Raw genomic sequence first — 17,767 nt, forward strand, 5'->3', positions numbered from 1 at the left:
TTTATGCTATCCCATATTTCTTGAATTTTCTCCTCATGGTTTCTTATCATTATCACTGTGTGGTCTATGTTCTTTTCGAGATTATATATTTTATCTTCATTGTCTGATATCCTATCTTCCAAGTGGTTTACTCTGTTGGTGATGCTTTCATTAGCGTGATGCTTTTAATTTGGGTTATTGTTGGTGATGCTTTTAACTTGGGTTATTGTTTCTTTCATTTGAAGGATATCTGGTTTTTTTTTTTTTTGAACCTCTATCTCCTTGTTGACGTGGTCTTCGGCTTCCTGTATTTGTTTATGTAGCTCCTTGTCAAAGTGATCTTTCACTGCCTGTATTTGGTCTCTTATATCTTTCTTGAGTTCACAGAACATTTTAACAATGTACATCCTGAACTCCTTTTCTGTCATTTTTTTCTCTTGTGGCTGCCAATGATTCTAATAATGTGGTGTCTTGATTTGTTTAGGGCACTTTCTTCTCTTGTCTTATTATGTTGTTTGTGTATCTTTTCTTCCAGCTCTGTGTGTCTGGGGTGTTACTGTTTTTACCCTATAGGTTGTAGTGCTTTTGTAAGGTTCCAATACCTCTCCTTTATGGGGAAGGACAATGTTAACAGATCCAAATATGAACAATATACCACCTGTGAACAATTTGTTGTTATTAAGACATTTACATTTTAGTCTCAATGTACAAAAATATTGGATTCAATTATTATCTATAATATAATCAATAGTTTTGTAAAATTGTTTACAGTTTCTGACAGTAGACAATGAACTGGGGGTGAGGTATAGGATGATATGCTGAGGAGGTAGGATGTGAGGTTATAGAAATAAAGTATCTTAGGAAGTATGAAAGAGAAATCTAATAAAGAGCGTTAGTAGCAAGAGAATAGACAGGAAATAATTTATGGTAGACAATTATGTGAGAAGGCAGTAGAGTACATAAAACAAACACACATATGTATTTATAAAAATAAAGAATATTGAAATAGTAAAAATTTGAGGGGGAAAGAAAAATGAAAGAAGAAAAAAAGAAACAAAATGGAATATACAACACCTCTATATTATATTATTTGATGACCCAGTCCTCAAAATCCTATTTCATGCAAAGTTCTTGGTTTCACATATGTTGGGAATGTGAGGGTGAGAGGATAGAGGGGTAGAAGAAAAAGAGAAAAAAAAATACTTGAAGAAAGAAACCAGGATTGTTGCTAGTTTTAGAGATCTGCATCTCTCCTGATTCTCTTTTCATCCAATAGGTGGGGTTGTCTGTTGTAAGCTGATGTCTCTGCCCTCAGGATGGTGAAGGTAGCCAGGGTGGGAAGGCTGGCCTAGTGCAGGGCTCCTGAAAGCAAGGACTGCTACTCTCCAGATTCTGCAGGGAGATTTCACCTCACAGGTCTCTTTTTGGGACCACTTATATGACTTGTGCACCAGGTACAATCTCTCTATCTTGCCTGAAGATTTCCCAGTTCTCTCTCTGTTAGGCTCCAAACTTTAGCACCATCTCCCTCTCCCTTAGCAGTTCCCCACTGAGGAAACTCTCACACCTGGCCTCCTCTGGGTGGTGCCTTGGTCACACTGCACACCTGTCCCATTGAGAGTTGTTTTGTGTTGGGTAGCTACTGTGTTGGGTTACCATGCTGGGGAGAGGGGGAAGTTTGAAACCTGGTAGCTGGCCAGAAAAGAGCCAATCTGGGAGCTGTTCCCACCAATTAAGGTGAAGAAGTTGCTCCAAGATGGCGGAAGTCTGCTTCCAGCTCTGGGGTGTTGGGTGAAGTAGGGGGAGCCAGGCAATGGCATTGTGCTGTGGGTAGATAGCAGCTATGTGACCAGCAAGGGAGTGGAGCAAAGTCTGGGAGTTCTGCAGAAGTGCTGATAGGTGATTCTGCTAAGGTGCTTGTGAGCCCTGTGTTGCTAGAACTTTGGGCTTTGGGTGTTGGGAGCCAGGAGTCCTGCTCGAACACTGGGTGCCATGCTCAAACACTGAGGACCAGAGCCCTGAGCCATGGCTGGTGATTTCTGAGGAAAGCAGCTATATAGAGGTCCTCTAACAGTCTCAGAGATGCAGTATTCTGACTAGGTGAGACCTGGATCATGGAGTGACACAGAATGCTGTCTCCCTCTGGCCCACCATCTTCCTCCCCATTTAAGTACTAATTTTTAAATGTAAGGTGTATTTTTTCTAAGCATGATGGCATTTCAATTTTGCTATTAGTTTTCTATAATTCCTAAAATAAAATATTACATGCAAATAAATATTTGCCCTCCATCATTAAGACCTCCTCAGCATCATTTATTTAATAATTCAAGAAAATTTAATTTTATATGAAGATGTTGTGTAATGAAATGATCTCTAAGAAATGAGTGACCTTGCTTTCATAAGGTTTTGTGGCAGTAATGCAATAAACACCCATCAATTTTCTCTATATAAGGCTTCATTTGGAGTGGTAATGTTTTTCTTAAATAAATAAAATTAAATATTTCCATAACAGAGCATAAGTTTATGTTTTCTTATTTATATTTTATTTATGTACTCCTAGCCCACTCTTCTCTACTTACTAAGAAGTATGGAATACCCGAGGGGCAAAACTTACATGACCCAGAAAGTGTATATTTATTTTATCTCCATCTGCAATATTCTACAAGTATGGTGAAAGCTGGATATTGAACCCTCATGAAATACTGGCTGGAATGTGTAAATGCAAAGAAGTGAATTCTTGCCTGGAGCCTAGGCAGCTTTTTTTAGGTGGATAAACATGCAGAGGTCTGGCACATGAAAAATATTCTGTGAGAGTTAATATTTGGGAAAGGTTCAAGTTAAGTAGAGAATAAGGCTAAGAGGAAGTCTGAAGACAAACACAAGTAGACAGAGAGATGACAATGGAAGTGGTGTGAGCATGGAGGTGGAATGAGTCACAGGATAAAATCTAATACTTTTATATGTAGTTATGCATAACCAATGTGGAAATGGACTTTTTGGCTGGGGTTGCTCTTTTTAAAATTAACTTTTCTGCCACTGCACTTCCATCAGAATCTCTTTTTATCTTTCCCTAATGAATGCTTTTGTTTATAAAAACAGTATGTCAGAAAGTTAAACATTATGGAAAAGTATTAAATATTAACAGAAAGTCTTCCCATCTTCACATTCACTTCTACATTCACTACTCAAGAAATAAATGTTTTAAACTGTTTATGCTTCTAGTCACTCATGTTCTTTTTTTTTTTTTTTTTTTTTACTGATATTGGGATTGAGCCCAGGAATGCTTTACTGCTGAGCTACACAACCCGGTCCTCCTTATTTTTATTTTGAGACACAGTTCTGTTAAGTTGCTGTGTGTGTTCGGAGGTTGCCCAGGCTGGCCTCCAACCTGTGATCCTTCTGCCTCAGCCTCCCAAGTCACTGGGATTACAAGTGTGTGTCTACCGGCTTAGTTGTTCATGCTTTTGATATCACAAGGAGAATTTAAAATCCTGTGGATTATTGTTTCATTTATCAATGTAGAGAGTACATCTTGACTCCTTGCTAGTGAAAGTTGAATTTTTATGGATTAACATTTCACCCTGTCTAAATTGTATTTCATAAGCATATTAATAATTCAATGTAAATTTTTTTTTTAATTTTTTTATTGGTTGTTCAAAACATTACATAGTTCTTGATATATCATATATCACACTTTGATTCAAGTGGGTTATGAACTCCCATTTTTACCCCATATACAGATTGCAGAGTCACATCAGTTACACTTCTATTGATTTACATATTGCCATACGAGTGTCTGTTGTATTCTGCTGCCTTTCCTATCCTCTACTATCCCCCCTCCCCTCCCCTCCCCTCTTCATTTCTCCCCCTTGTATTATTTTTCCCTTTCCCCTCACTTCCTCTTGTATATAATTTTGTATAACCCTGAGGGTCTCCTTCCATTTCCAAGCAATTTCCCTTCTCTCTCCCTGTCCCTCCCACCTCTCATCCCTGTTTAATGTTAGTCATCTTCTCATGCTCTTCTTCCCTACTCTGTTCTTAGTTACTCTCCTTATATCAAAGAGGACATTTGGCATTTGTTTTTTAGGGATTGGCTAGCTTCACTTAGCATAATCTGCTCTAATGCCATCCATTTCCCTCCAAATTCTATAATTTTGTCATTTTTTAATGCAGAGTAATACTCCATTGTGTATAAATGCCACATTTTTTTTATCCATTCGTCTATTGAAGGGCATCTAGGTTGCTTCCACAGTCTTGCTATTGTGAATTGTGCTGCTATGAACATCGATGTAGCAGTGTCCCTGTAGCATGCTGTTTTTAGGTCTTTAGGGTATAGACCCAGAAGAGGAATAGCTGGATCAAATGGTGGCTCCATTCCCAGCTTTCCAAGAAATCTCCATACTGCTTTCCAAATTGGTTGCACCGATTTGCAGTCCCACCAACAATGTACAAGTGTACCCTTTTCCCCACATCCTCGCCAGCACTTGTTGTTGTTTGACTTCTTAATGGCTGCCAATCTTACTGGAGTGAGATGATATATTAGGGTGGTTTTGATTTGCATTTCTCTGACTGCTAGCGATGGTGAGCATTTTTTCATGTACTTGTTGATTGATTGTATGTCCTCCTCTGAGAAGTGTCTGTTTAGGTCCTTGGCCCATTTGTTGATTGGGTTATTTGTTATCTTATTGTCTAATTTTTTGAGTTCTTTGTATATTCTGGATATTAGGGCTCTATCTGAAGTGTGAGGAGTAAAGATTTGTTCCCAGGATGTAGGCTCCCTATTTACCTCTCTTATTGTTTCTTTTGCTGAGAAAAACTTTTTATTTTGAACAAGTCCCATTTGTTGATTCTAGATATTAATTCTTGTGCTATTGGTGTCCTATTGAGGAATTTGGAGCCCGACCCCACAGTGTGTAGGTCGTAGCCAACTTTTTCTTCTATCAGATGCCTTGTCTCTGGTTTGATATCAAGCTCCTTGATCCATTTTGAGTTAACTTTTGTGCATGGCGAGAGAAAGGGATTCAGTTTCATTTTGTTGCATATGGATTTCCAGTTTTCCCAGCACCATTTGTTGAAGATGCTATCCTTACTCCATTGCATGCTTTTAGCCCCTTTATCAAATATAAGAAAGTTGTAGTTTTGTGGGTTGGCTTCTGTGTCCTCTATTCTGTACCATTGGTCCACCCGCCTGTTTTGGTACCAATACCATGCTGTTTTTGTTACTATTGCTCTGTAGTATAGTTTGAAGTCTGGTATCGCTATACCACCTGATTCATACTTCCTGCTTAGCATTGTTTTTGCTATTCTGGGTCTTTTATTTTTCCATATGAATTTCATGATTGCTTTCTCTATTTCTACAAGAAATGCCATTGGGATTTTGATTGGCATTGCATTAAACCTATAGAGAACTTTTGGTCATATCGCCATTTTGATGATGTTGGTTCTGCCTATCCATGAACAGGGTATATTTTTCCATCTTCTAAGATCTTCTTCAATTTCTCTCTTTAGGGTTCTGTAGTTTTCATTGTATAAGTCTTTTACCTCTTTTGTTAGGTTGATTCCCAAGTATTTTATTGTTTTTGAGGATATTGTGAATGGAGTGGTTGTCCTCATTTCCGTTTCAGAAGTTTTGTCGCTGATATACAGAAATGCCTTTGATTTATGCGTGTTGATTTTATATCCTGACACTTTGCTGAATTCATTTATTAGCTCTAATAGTTTCTTTGTAGACCCTTTTGGGTCTGCTAGGTATAGAATCATGTCATCTGCAAATAGTGATAATTTAAATTCTTCTTTTCCTATTTTTATGCCTTTAATTTCTCTCGTCTGTCTAATTGCTCTGGCCAGTTTTTCGAGAACTATGTTGAACAGAAGTGGTGAGAGAGGGCATCCCTGTCTTCTTCCAGAATTTAGAGGGAATGCCTTCAATTTTTCTCCATTCAGAATGATGCTAGCCTGGGGCTTAGCGTAGATTGCTTTTACAATGTTGAGGTATGTTCCTGTTATCCCTATTTTTTCGAGAGTTTTGAACAAAAAGGGATGCTGTACTTTGTCGAATGCTTTTTCCGCATCTATCGAGATGATCATATGGTTCTTATTTTTAAGTTTATTGATGTGGTGGATAACATTTATTGATTTCCGTATATTGAACCATCCTTGCATCCCAGGGATGAATCCTACTTGATCATGGTGTACAATTTTTTTGATATGATTTTGTATCCGATTCGCCAGAATTTTATTGAATATTTTTGCATCTAGGTTCATTAGAGATATAGGTCTGTAGTTTACTGTCTTTGAAGTATCTTTGTCTGGTTTAGGTATCAGTGTGATGTTGGCCTCATAGAATGAATTTGGAAGTTCTCCCTCTTTTTCTATTTCCTGAAATAGCTTGAAAAGTATTGGTATTAGTTCCTCTTTAAAGGTTTTGTAAAACTCTGCTATATACCCATCCAGTCCTGGGCTTTTCTTAGTTGGTAATCTTTTGATGGTTTCTTCTATTTCCTCAATTGATATTGGTCTGTTTAGGTTGTCTATATCCTCCTGTCTCAATCTGGGCAGATCATATGACTTAAGAAATTTATCGATGCCTTCACTATCTTCTATTTTATTGGAGTATAAGGATTCAAAATAATTTCTGATTATCTTCTGTATTTCTGAAGTGTCTGTTGTGATATTGCCTTTTTCATCCTGTATGCTAGTAATTTGTGTTCTCTCTCTTCTTCTCTTCGTTAGCATGGCTAAGGGTCTGTCGATCTTATTCATTTTTTCAAAGAACCAACTTTTAGTTTTATCAATTTTTTCAATTGTTTCTTTTGTTTCGATTTGATTAATTTCAGCTCTGATTTTAATTATTTCTTGCCTTCTACTTCTTTTGCTGTTATTTTGCTCTTCTTTTTCTAGGATTTTTAGATGAAGTATGAGATCATTTATTTGTTGGTTTTTTTCTTTTTTTAAGGAATGAACTCCATGCAATGAATTTTCCTCTTAGAACTGCTTTCAATGTGCCCCATAGATTCCGATATGTTGTGTCTGTGTTTTCATTTATCTCTAAGAATTTTTTAATTTCCTCCTTAATGTCTTCTATAACCCATTGATCATTCAGTAACCTGTTGTTCATTCTCCAAGTGATGCATGATTTTTCCTTCCTTCTTTTATCATTGATTTTCAGTTTCATTCCATTATGGTCAGATAAGATGCATGGTATTATCTCTACTCCTTTATATTGTCTAAGAGTTGCCCTGTGACATAATATATGATCTATTTTTGAGACGGATCCATGTGCTGCTGAGAAAAAAGTGTAACTACTTGATGTTGGGTGGTATATTCTATATATGTCAATTAAGTCTAGGTTGTTAATTGTGTTATTGAGTTCTATAGTTTCCTTATTCAACTTTTGTTTGGAAGATCTGTCCAGTGGTGAGAGAGGTGTGTTGAAGTCTCCCATGATTATTGTATGGTGGTCTATTAGACTCTTGAACTTGAGAAGAGTTTGCTTGATGAACATAGCTGCACCATTGTTTGGGGCATATATATTTATGATTGTTATGTCTTGTTGGTGTATGGTTCCCTTGAGCAGTATGTAGTGTCCCTCTTTATCCCTTTTGATTAACTTTGGCTTGAAATCTATTTTATTTGATATGAGTATGGACACTCCTGCTTGTTTCCGCAGTCCATATGAGTGATATGATTTTTCCCAACCTTTCACCTTCAGTCTATGTATGTATTTTCCTATCAAATGCGTCTCCTGTAGGCAGCATATTGTTGGGTCGTGTTTTGTGATCCATTCTACTAGCCTGTGTCTCTTAATTAGTGAGTTTAAGCCATTAACATTTAGGGTTATTATTGAGATATGGGTTATCCTTCCAGCCATATTTGTTTATTTATTTTACTGAATATGGTTTGTTTTCCTCTTTGATTATTTTCCCCCCTTTACTGTCCTACCTCCCACTGTTGACTTTCATTGTTATTTTCCATTTCCTCTTCCTGTAATGTTTTGCTGAGGATTTTTTGGAGAGATGGTTTTCTAGCTGCAAATTCTTTTAACTTTTGTTTATCATGGAAGGTTTTAATTTCATCTTCCATCTTGAAGCTCAATTTTGCTGGATACACAATTCTTGGTTGGAACCCATTTTCTTTCAGTGTTTGAAATATGTTATTCCAGGATCTTCTAGCTTTCAAAGTCTGTGTTGAGAGATCAGCTGTTATCCTGATTGGTTTACCCCTAAATGTAATCTGTTTCCTTTCTCTTGTATCTTTTAAAATTCTCTCCTTATTCTGAATGTTGGGCATCTTAATTATAATGTGTCTAGGTGTGGATCTCTTATGATTATGCACATTCGGCGTCCTGTAGGCTTCTAGGATTTGGGATTCTGTCTCATTTTTCAAGTCTGGGAAGTTTTCTCGTATTATTTCATTGAATAGATGGTTTATTCCTTTGGTATGGACCTCCATGCCTTCCTGTATCCCAATGACTCTTAAGTTTGGTCTCTTTATGTTATCCCATATCTCTTGGATGTTCTGCTCATGATTTCTTAACTGTCTTGCTGAGCTGTCTATGTTCTTTTCAAGTTGAAATACTTTGTCTTCATTGTCTGATGTTCTATCTTCTTAGTGTTCTACTCTGTTGGTAGTATTCTCAATTGAGTTTTTAAGTTGGTTTATTGCTTCCTGCCTTTCTAGGATTTCTGTTTGTTTGTTTTTTATAACTTCTATCTCCCTGTATAGTTGATCTTTTGCTTCCTGGATTTGTTTCTGTATTTCATTGTTGAAGAGATCTTTCATTGTCTGATTTTGCTGTCTAATGTCTTCCTTGAGACTCCAGATCATCTGAAGCATGTATCTCCTGAATTCTTTATCTGACATTCCATCTGCTGCAGAAATTACCTCTTCTAGCGTTGAGTTGACCTGCATTGCTTGTGGTCCTTTCTTTCCTTGTCTCTTCATCCTGTTCGCGTTTCTTCCTGCTTACTGAAACTGTTGTGTAGTTGAATTTTCCCCCAATATATTTGTATTACTCTTGTATAGTTGCAAAGTCTCCCACGCAGGCGCGGGCAGGGGCTCTGCTCCTCCTCCAATTGGGGCGCTGTGCCTACCACATCGTAGGCCGCTGGGCCTGTTCTGCTGGTTGGTAGCAGGTGCGCCTACCTTGCGGGCGCGTGGGGCGGCTCTGCCACTCCCAGGTTGCTGGGCCTGACCTGCTTGTGGGTTGCTGGTCCGGCTACCTTGCAGGCGCGGGGTAAGTGCGCACCCCTATTTGTATTTAGACAGTTACGCGAAATGGAGGACATAATGCTTGGGATGAAAGATGGGGGGAAGGGGAAGGTAGGTGCTCTTGAAAAGAAAGAAGGAGAGGGAGATAGATAGCATAGAGTAGAATGGAAAGAGCCATAAAACTTGGAAGGGGAGAGAGAGAGGGAAAAGGGAGAGAAACAGTTAAAATGAAATAGGAAATAAAATTAGGTCTTAGAGATCCATTTTCTTCTCTTCCCGTAGGCAAAGCTGTGCCCTTCGGGCTGAGTTTTGCCCTCAATGTGTCAACAGCAATCCCTGTAAGGCGGTTCCTGGGAGTCTCTCAATCCTGTTGGTCCAGAGCCGTCACACTTCTACGGCCCCTCCTCCCCTTCCTCCTGCCAGCCAGCCAGGTCCTGCTCACTGGAGGCAGTTCACCAAGGATTTGGTTACACTTACAGCCCCACCAAGTGCTCTATTTCCCTAACTACTGAGCACTCTCGTTGTCATTCATCTAAGCCCCAGTGCTGTGGAGCTGTAGTCTGGGAGTCAATTGTTTAATTTTTCCAGACCCCTTTGGTGGGCACACCTTCGGAATCTGGCAGCTAAGACCATTGGTGTCGCTGCTGGTGGTAATAGGAGTTGGGGGTTTGGATCCCCTCTACTTCCCTCAGCCCCTACAGTCACAACCACACTGCTGGAGGTAGGAGGAATTGGGGGTCTGGAGTGTCCTCTGTTTCCCTCCGCCCCTACCGTCACACCCTCTCAGTTCACGGTTGGGGGATTTGGGGGTGGGGAGTCTTCTCTGCTTCCCTTTGCCCCTACAGTCACGCCCTCATCACTGGCAGTAGGGGGAGTTGGGGGTCGAGAGTCCTTTGGCCCTTACGGTCACGCCCACGGAGAGATTTTGAAGTTTCCCGGTTGTTTGTGTCTGATGTGGGTGGGAGTCACACACCTGCTAAAGTAGATTCCGCTGGGAAGGAATCTCTTTGTCCGAACTTTGGTGACTTCCCCTCTCTGCTAAGGCGGGCCCCTGGCTCCTTGCCGGAGTGTCTGAAGGGAGGGGTGGAACTGGCTTGTCTCAGGTCTGACACAATCTCTGGTTTTAGTTCCCAGTTCGCTATTTCGTAAAGGGTTGGTTAGATTCCCTTCACGCTGTCTCAAGGGGGGGGAGCCGTTCGCTGGGTGGGCGGGGCTGTTAGTAGGGCCCAGAGGGCACGGGCTATCTGCTGGGCCAGGTGGGGATACTTCTCGCTGTGCCGGGCCGCCGGTAGAGCCGGCAGCTGCGGCTACGTGGCTATGATCCGGGCGGGTGGAGTGGCCGTTCGCTGAGCGAGAGCGGGGCCTCTCGGGACTGTGAGGTGGCGGGTGCAGTCTGTGGGTTCGGGCTGGCCGTGCCGCTCGGGGCCTCCAGCCGCTTTCTGAAGCGGCTGGTGGCTGCGGGGCTGGCCCTCCACGCCCGCGTGGCCGGCCAAGATCCACTTGTCTGGGACAAACTGACACTTCTAATAAACCTACCAATTCCCGGCAGGTCCCCTCTTCACGGATTTTTGCTAGAAGTTCCTCAGTAGGTAGACTGCCGCTGTTCCAATGGGTCTTTCTGATCCCGTTAATGTGGAGACATTGGAGTCGCTGCTTCCTCACCGGCGGCCATGTTGGATCCCCCCTCAATGTAAAATTTTTATTTTCATTATGATCTGAAGCACACACAGATCATTGTGTCTATAACCTGCAAGTAGTGCATAATGAATAGATAGTAAATGCTCACTAAGGCTAAGGTATAGAATGTTTCCAGTGCTCTTCCCAGGCACTTCTTGGTGTTTACATCTCCGTTGACCCCACACTAATGCTAACAGCTATTAAATTCAATAGAGTTTGGTTGAAAGGTGCCTCAGTCCTTTGAATTCCTACAGAACAATCTATCTTATCAATGCATTTTAAGAGTATATTCTTGAAACAAAGCTGAATCTCAGCCAATCATAGCAGCCAAGCATCAGCCAATCACAGGCTGCCCAATGATCAGATATGTCCATATAAGGCAAAAGGCAAGTTGTAATCAAACGGTTTCTGTACCCTTTCTTTTTCTAGCAAGACTACCTGACCACTGCTGGTTGGAGCTCTGTGAACAATTACTGGTTCAGGGTGCTGCAGGATTCATGGATATTTTTTAATTCGAATAGAATCTGCTAAAATTTATCTAATTTTTTTTCTTTTAACCCAACTCTATTAAAATTGGTTATAATTTTATATATATATTTCTTTTTTGGGAATCAAACCCAGGGTTTCCTGCCTATTACACAATCACTAATACCAGTGAACTATACCCTCAGATCCTATATTTAATTTTTTATATAAGATACCATTTCATTTTATGCATACATACTTAATTTGTATTTATAAAAATATTTCTCATATAACCAAAATGCCACTTTCATGTATTATAAAAATAATTACTAATTCCTTAGTGTCATACCATACTGTTCACTGACTTTCTCAAAAGTAGCTTTTTATGTTTATTAGACCAAAATAAAATATACTCCACAAGTGAAATTTGGCTCACTTTGCCAAGATTAATCAGTAGGTTCATTTGGTGACAGCATAATTCCACCATTGTACATTTTCCCATCTAATCTATTGTTGGCATCTGTTACTGATGTTTGGCTAAACCATAATTACAAAATGTGATTTGCCAATGTGTTTCTTCTTTGTATATTTATTAATTAGAATGTTTTGTAAAAAGAAACTTCCTCTTATCTGCTGAGTCTTTCATTACCCAGAAATATATTTCATACTGGAATTGTGAAACAAATGTTTGATCATTTATTCTGAGCCTACTTTTATGAGTGAGATGTTAGTGCCTTAGTTGCTATCAATTACACCTGTGCTTATCATCTATTTCTGTGTATCAAATTATCCCCAAACTTGAAGATTAAATCAAGACACCTTTATTACATCTTATGATTTCCCACAGTTGAGTATCAGGGAGCACCTTCACTGCAAGCTTTGACTCAGGTTCTCTCAAGAGTATGCAAGTGTCCTTAGTGTCATACCATAACACTGTAATGTTTTGAGCAACTAATAAAAAAATTTAAAAAAAGAAAAAAAAAAAGAGTTTGCAGCCAAGTTGTTAGTCAGGGTGGAAGGCATCAGTCAATTTGACAGAGTGAAGGGTCTTCCTTCAAGAAAGTTCATTGCAGGCTGGGGTTGTGGCTCAAGCGGTAGCACTCTCGCCTGGCATGCGTCCGGCCCGGGTTCGATCCTCAGCACCACATACAAAGATGTTGTGTCCGCCAAATACTAAAAATAAATAAATAAATAAATAAATAAATAAATAAATAAAAAATAAATATTAAAATTCTCTCTCTCTCTCTCCTCTCTCTCTTTCTTTAAAAAAAAAAGAAAGAAAGAAAGAAAGAAAGTTCATTGCCCTGGCACGAGACCTTCAGTAACTTACTTCCCCCAGAGTAAAGGATACAAGAAAGAAAATGAGCAAGGAGAAAGCCACTGGACTCTTCGTGAACTTGTCTCCGAAGTCACATAAAAAACCAACTCCACTTTGAATTATTTACTAGGAATGAGACACCAAATCCAGTAAATACTCAACAGCAGGGGAATCAGGTCCCAGGTCTTGAAGGGAGGAGTATGGGAGACTCTGTGGATACCAAAATATCCAAAGGCATCCAGTGGCTTACTTTGGTTTTACTCTGTTCTTATGTTCTTTTCTTCTTCCTCCCTTCCTTCCTTCTCTTTCTTCTTTAATATATCTTATCATATTCCTCATCAGTTATTCATTCATTCAAGATTTTAAAATGAATTAATTAATATTTTTATGTTGAAAATTTCCTTTCATACTGAATCCCGGGTCATTTTTGCATTGTTTTATTAGTCTTTGATGGATACCTTGGTTTCTGGCATAGTAAGTTAACCATAGCTCATTTTATGTATCTCGTGCTGCAAATAAGAAGTCAGCCATTCATGCAAAGCACTCTGGTATTCTTTAATTAGGAAAATGCTATTTAAAAACTATCAACTTGCTGGGCACCTACAATCCCAGCAGCTAAATCCCAGCAGCTTGGGAGGCTGAGACATGAAGATCTCGATTTCAAAGCCAGCCCCAGCAAAAGCAAGACACCAGGCAATTCAGTGAGACCCTGTCTCTGAATAAAATACAAAACAGAGCTAGGGTTATGGCTTAATGGTCAATTGCCCCGGAGTTCAATCCCTGATACTAAAAAACAAAAACAAAAACAAAAAAAACAAAAAGACATAAAAACCCTCAACTTGCCACTAGGGATGCCATTTACCATGGTGTCATTATGGTCTTTATACTTTATCAGCATAGATATCTAGACAATATGTAATTTAAAGAAAAACCAAGAATTCATATTAATATTCTAAGTCAAAGTTTATATGTACAGATTTTTAAAAATTTTTTCACTTTGAAAACATTGGATCCTAAAAACAATAGCATATCAAGTATTTGTATTTTCTTACCATGAAAATGAAACTGGTTAAGAATAAAGAAACTCATGTTATAGTTAGGTGCAATAATGGGAGCTTAGGATTTCTTTGCAGCTCTAGCCTGTATTTGACCAAATGATGTATAGTCAAAATATTGTTTTCTTGAAATGTTACTTATCTTTGTGATCACATTATCATACAAATATGCAGTTAGGTTGGCTTCATCATTTTTGTAGTACAGTTAGTTTCAGCATTCATAGATTCAACCAACCATGCAGGAAATATTTCAAAAGAATTGCACCTATACTGAAAATGTATACTTTTCTTATTATTATTATTCCATAAACAATAATATAACAAGGCTATTTACATAGCATTTACATTGTGTTAGGTATTGTACATAATCCGGAGATGATTTAAAGTATGAGAGGGAATTGATAAATATGGCGGCGGGAAGTGAGTAAGCCGCACCGCCGCGCCCGCAGCGTATGTTGCCGCGTCTTAAAAGAAGAAGTAAAGATCATTAGGAGATCTGTCAACAAAGACTCAGCACCGTGTCAAGAAAGGGGCCTAGGTGGAGTGAATCTGCCATGACTCCAGCCAAGGTGGAGTGAGTCCATCACGACTTCAGCGCGAGCAGTAAGGCTGCAGCCCCGGAGCTGCCCGGCTCCCTCGGCCCCATCTCCTTCTCCTCTCTGCCTTTCTGCTTTGCTTCTCCCCTGCCGTCTCTCCTCCCACGCTCAGTCCCTAAATCTAGATCTCAATTTCTTTCCCCCACCCTGCCCGCTCTCCCGTGTGTCCAGTACCCGGCCCGCACGGGCCCGAGGCACTGCCTCCCCTCCCCCAGCCCGCACCCCCTCCCCGGGGGTCCCGAAGGCCACAGCTGGGCCACCACCACCGCCGCCGCCGCCGCCGCCGCCGCCACCGCTTCCCACGGAGCACCATAGAGCAGACTCTTCACCGCGCGAGTGAGCTGCCGAGTAAAATGGAACAGCTGATAAGATGAGTGACAATTTAAAATCTAAGTGATCCAACATGGCGGCGGACGCGGATAGATCAACTCTCTAACCCCTTCAGCTGCGTGAGCATAGGGAGAAATAAACTGTCAAAATACTGTTCGCTCAGGACCACTAGGCACTGTTGAGCTGAAGGGGATCCCGGGCGAACAGTCTGCCCTTCTCAGAACACACCGAGCCCGGATTGGGCTGCATTCTAGTTCTGGTTCGCCTGCTTCTCGTGACTCAGCACTAATGATCCCACTGAAATAACTAGTCGGCCCACCTGAACTCACAGGGGTAAAAGCTAAGTGAGCACGATAGTCAGACCCAGGGTATCCCTCTGCTGACAACAGAGTTCCCTTGCACCAGCTACCAGGGTAGTTGCTACCTGGGGGCAAACAAATTCGCTGGGGGTCCTCAGCTCCAAGCCCTACAAACTTAGGGTCTGAGGGAGGCAAACAGAAAGGGTGTGCCCAGGCATCCATGGAAACAGGGCTCCCAGGAGCAGCAGACCCGGCGTGTAGCCAGTATTGTGGTGAGCGTCACAGGTGAGTGGGGCCTGGCTTGAGGAACCACAAGAGAAGGCCCTAGGCACTCAGGATTGGAGACCCGCACAGTCTGGGAAGAAGAGCTGAGGCACAGTGATTGGTTCCCACCCATCAAGAAGAGAAGCCTGGCCCAGTGGGCATAGCTCCACCTACTGGAAGAGAAGTTAATTGAGCATTTATTATTATTATTTTTTAATGATTATTATTGGTATTTTTTTAAATTGTATTTTCACTTTTTGTTGTTGATGTTGTTGTTCTTCAACTTCCTTATTAATGGTTTCAATTTTTTTAAATTCTTTTTATTCTATTATTATTACTATTATTTTTTAAATTTTAATTTCCATTTGTTTATTATCATTATAATTTTTTTTGTTTGTTTTAAATTTTTATTTTTTCGTTTTTTCTTTCTTTCTTTTCACTTTTTTCTTTTGTCTTTTCATTTCTTTTCAATTTTCTTATTCCCCCTTTCTTGAATTCTACCTGCCTACACTCACTCTCTTTAGTGACTTCTTCCCTTCCCTTCTATAATACCTCTCCTCCCAAGCATCAAATAAATTTATAAGAGTAAACAGTAACTCAGCAGTCAAACAGAACAAGAAGTATCATGAGCACAAAAAAGCAAGGAAGAAAAGGAGTACAAACAATGAAGGACAGCCTAAATATTCAGGAGGACCTGGAGTCATCAGAAAAATGGCCATATAAAGAACTCAAGGAACACTTTAGACAGATGGAAAGGAACCTTAAAGATCACATTGAAAATGAATTACATAAACAGATAAAAGAAGAAGTTAAGCATCTTTATCAGGAGATAGAGATTATAAAAAAAAAATTAAACAATAATTCTAGAAATGAAGGAAACGATAAAACAAATTAAAAACTCAATCGAGAGTATCACTAACAGAGTGGAGCAAGTAGAAGCCAGAACGTCAGATAATGAAGACAAAATATATCATCTTGAAAAGAGTCTAGCCAACTCAGATAGGCTGGTAAAAACATCACGAGAAAAACATCCAAAAGATTGGGGATAACTTAAAAAAACCAAACTTACGAGTCATCGGGATAGAGGAAGGCACAGAGATTCATACCAAGGGAATGAGTTTACTGCTGAATTAAATAATTACAGAAAACTTTCCAGAAATAAAAAAGGAAACAGATATACAAATTGTAGATGCATACAGGACACCGAGCACACAAAATCACAGTAGACCAACGCCAAGACACACTGTTATGAAGATATCCAATATACAGAACAAAGAGAAAATATCAAAAGCTACAAGAGAAAAAAGGCAGATTACATTTAGGGGTAAACCAATAAGGTTAACAACGTATTTTTCATCACAGACGCTGAAAGCAAGAAGATCCTGGAACAACGTATTTCAAACACTGAAAGACAATGGATGCCAACCAAGAATTCTGTATCCAGCAAAATTAAGCTTCAGATACGACAACGAAATAAAAATCTTTCATGATAAACAAAAGCTAAAAGAATTTGTAGCCAGAAAACCAGCATTGCAAAGCGTCTTGAGCAAAACTCTACACGAGGAAGAAATGAAAAACAATAACCAAAACCATCAGCGGGAAGTGCCTCGGAAAAGACAGAGGATGGGGGGAAAGCTAATCATGGAGGAAAAAACTAAATTAGAAAAAAAAAGAGATAAATAATCAAACATGGCAGGAAGTACAAACCATATATCAATAGTAACTCTAAACATTAATGGCTTAAACTCTCCAATAAAGAGACATAGGCTGGTAACATGGATTAAAAAAACAAATCCAACAATATGCTGCCTCCAGGAGACACATCTGATTGGAAAAGACATACACAGTCTCAAGGTAAAAGGTTGGGAAAAAATATACCACGCACATGGTCCTCGTAAGCAAGCAGGGTTGGCCATTCTCATATCGAATAAAATCAACTTCAAGACTAAGTTAATCAAAAGGGATAAGGAATGACATTATATACTGTTAAAAGGAACCATTCACCAACAAGAATAACAATTATCAATATTTATGCACCAAAAAGTGGCGCTGCGACATTCATAAAACAAAGTCTCCTCAAGTTCAAGAATCAAATAGACCACAACACAATAATCATGGGTGACTTCAACACACCCCTCTCACCATTGGACAGATCCTCCAAACAAAAGTTGAATAAAGAAACTATTGACCTCAATATCACAATCAATAACCTAGACTTAACTGACATATATAGAAAATATCAACCATCATCAAGTGGATATACTTTTTTCTCAGCAGCACATGGATCCTTCTCAAAAATAGACCATATATTATGCCATAGGGAAACCCTCAGTAAATATAAAGGGGTGGAGATAATACCATGCACTTTATCAGATCATAATGGAATGAAACTGGAAATCAATGATAAAAGAAGGAAGGAAAAATCCTACATCACATGGACAATGAACAATACATTACTGAATGATCAATGGGTTACAGTAGACATAAAGGAGGAAATAAAAAAAACTCTTAGAGATAAATGAAAATACAGACACAACATATCAGAATCTATGGGACACAATGAAAGCAGTTTTA

The sequence above is a fragment of the Spermophilus citellus genome (assembly GCF_964194105.1).
Source record: "Spermophilus citellus genome assembly, chromosome: 3".
NCBI classification, from domain to species: domain Eukaryota; kingdom Metazoa; phylum Chordata; class Mammalia; order Rodentia; family Sciuridae; genus Spermophilus; species Spermophilus citellus.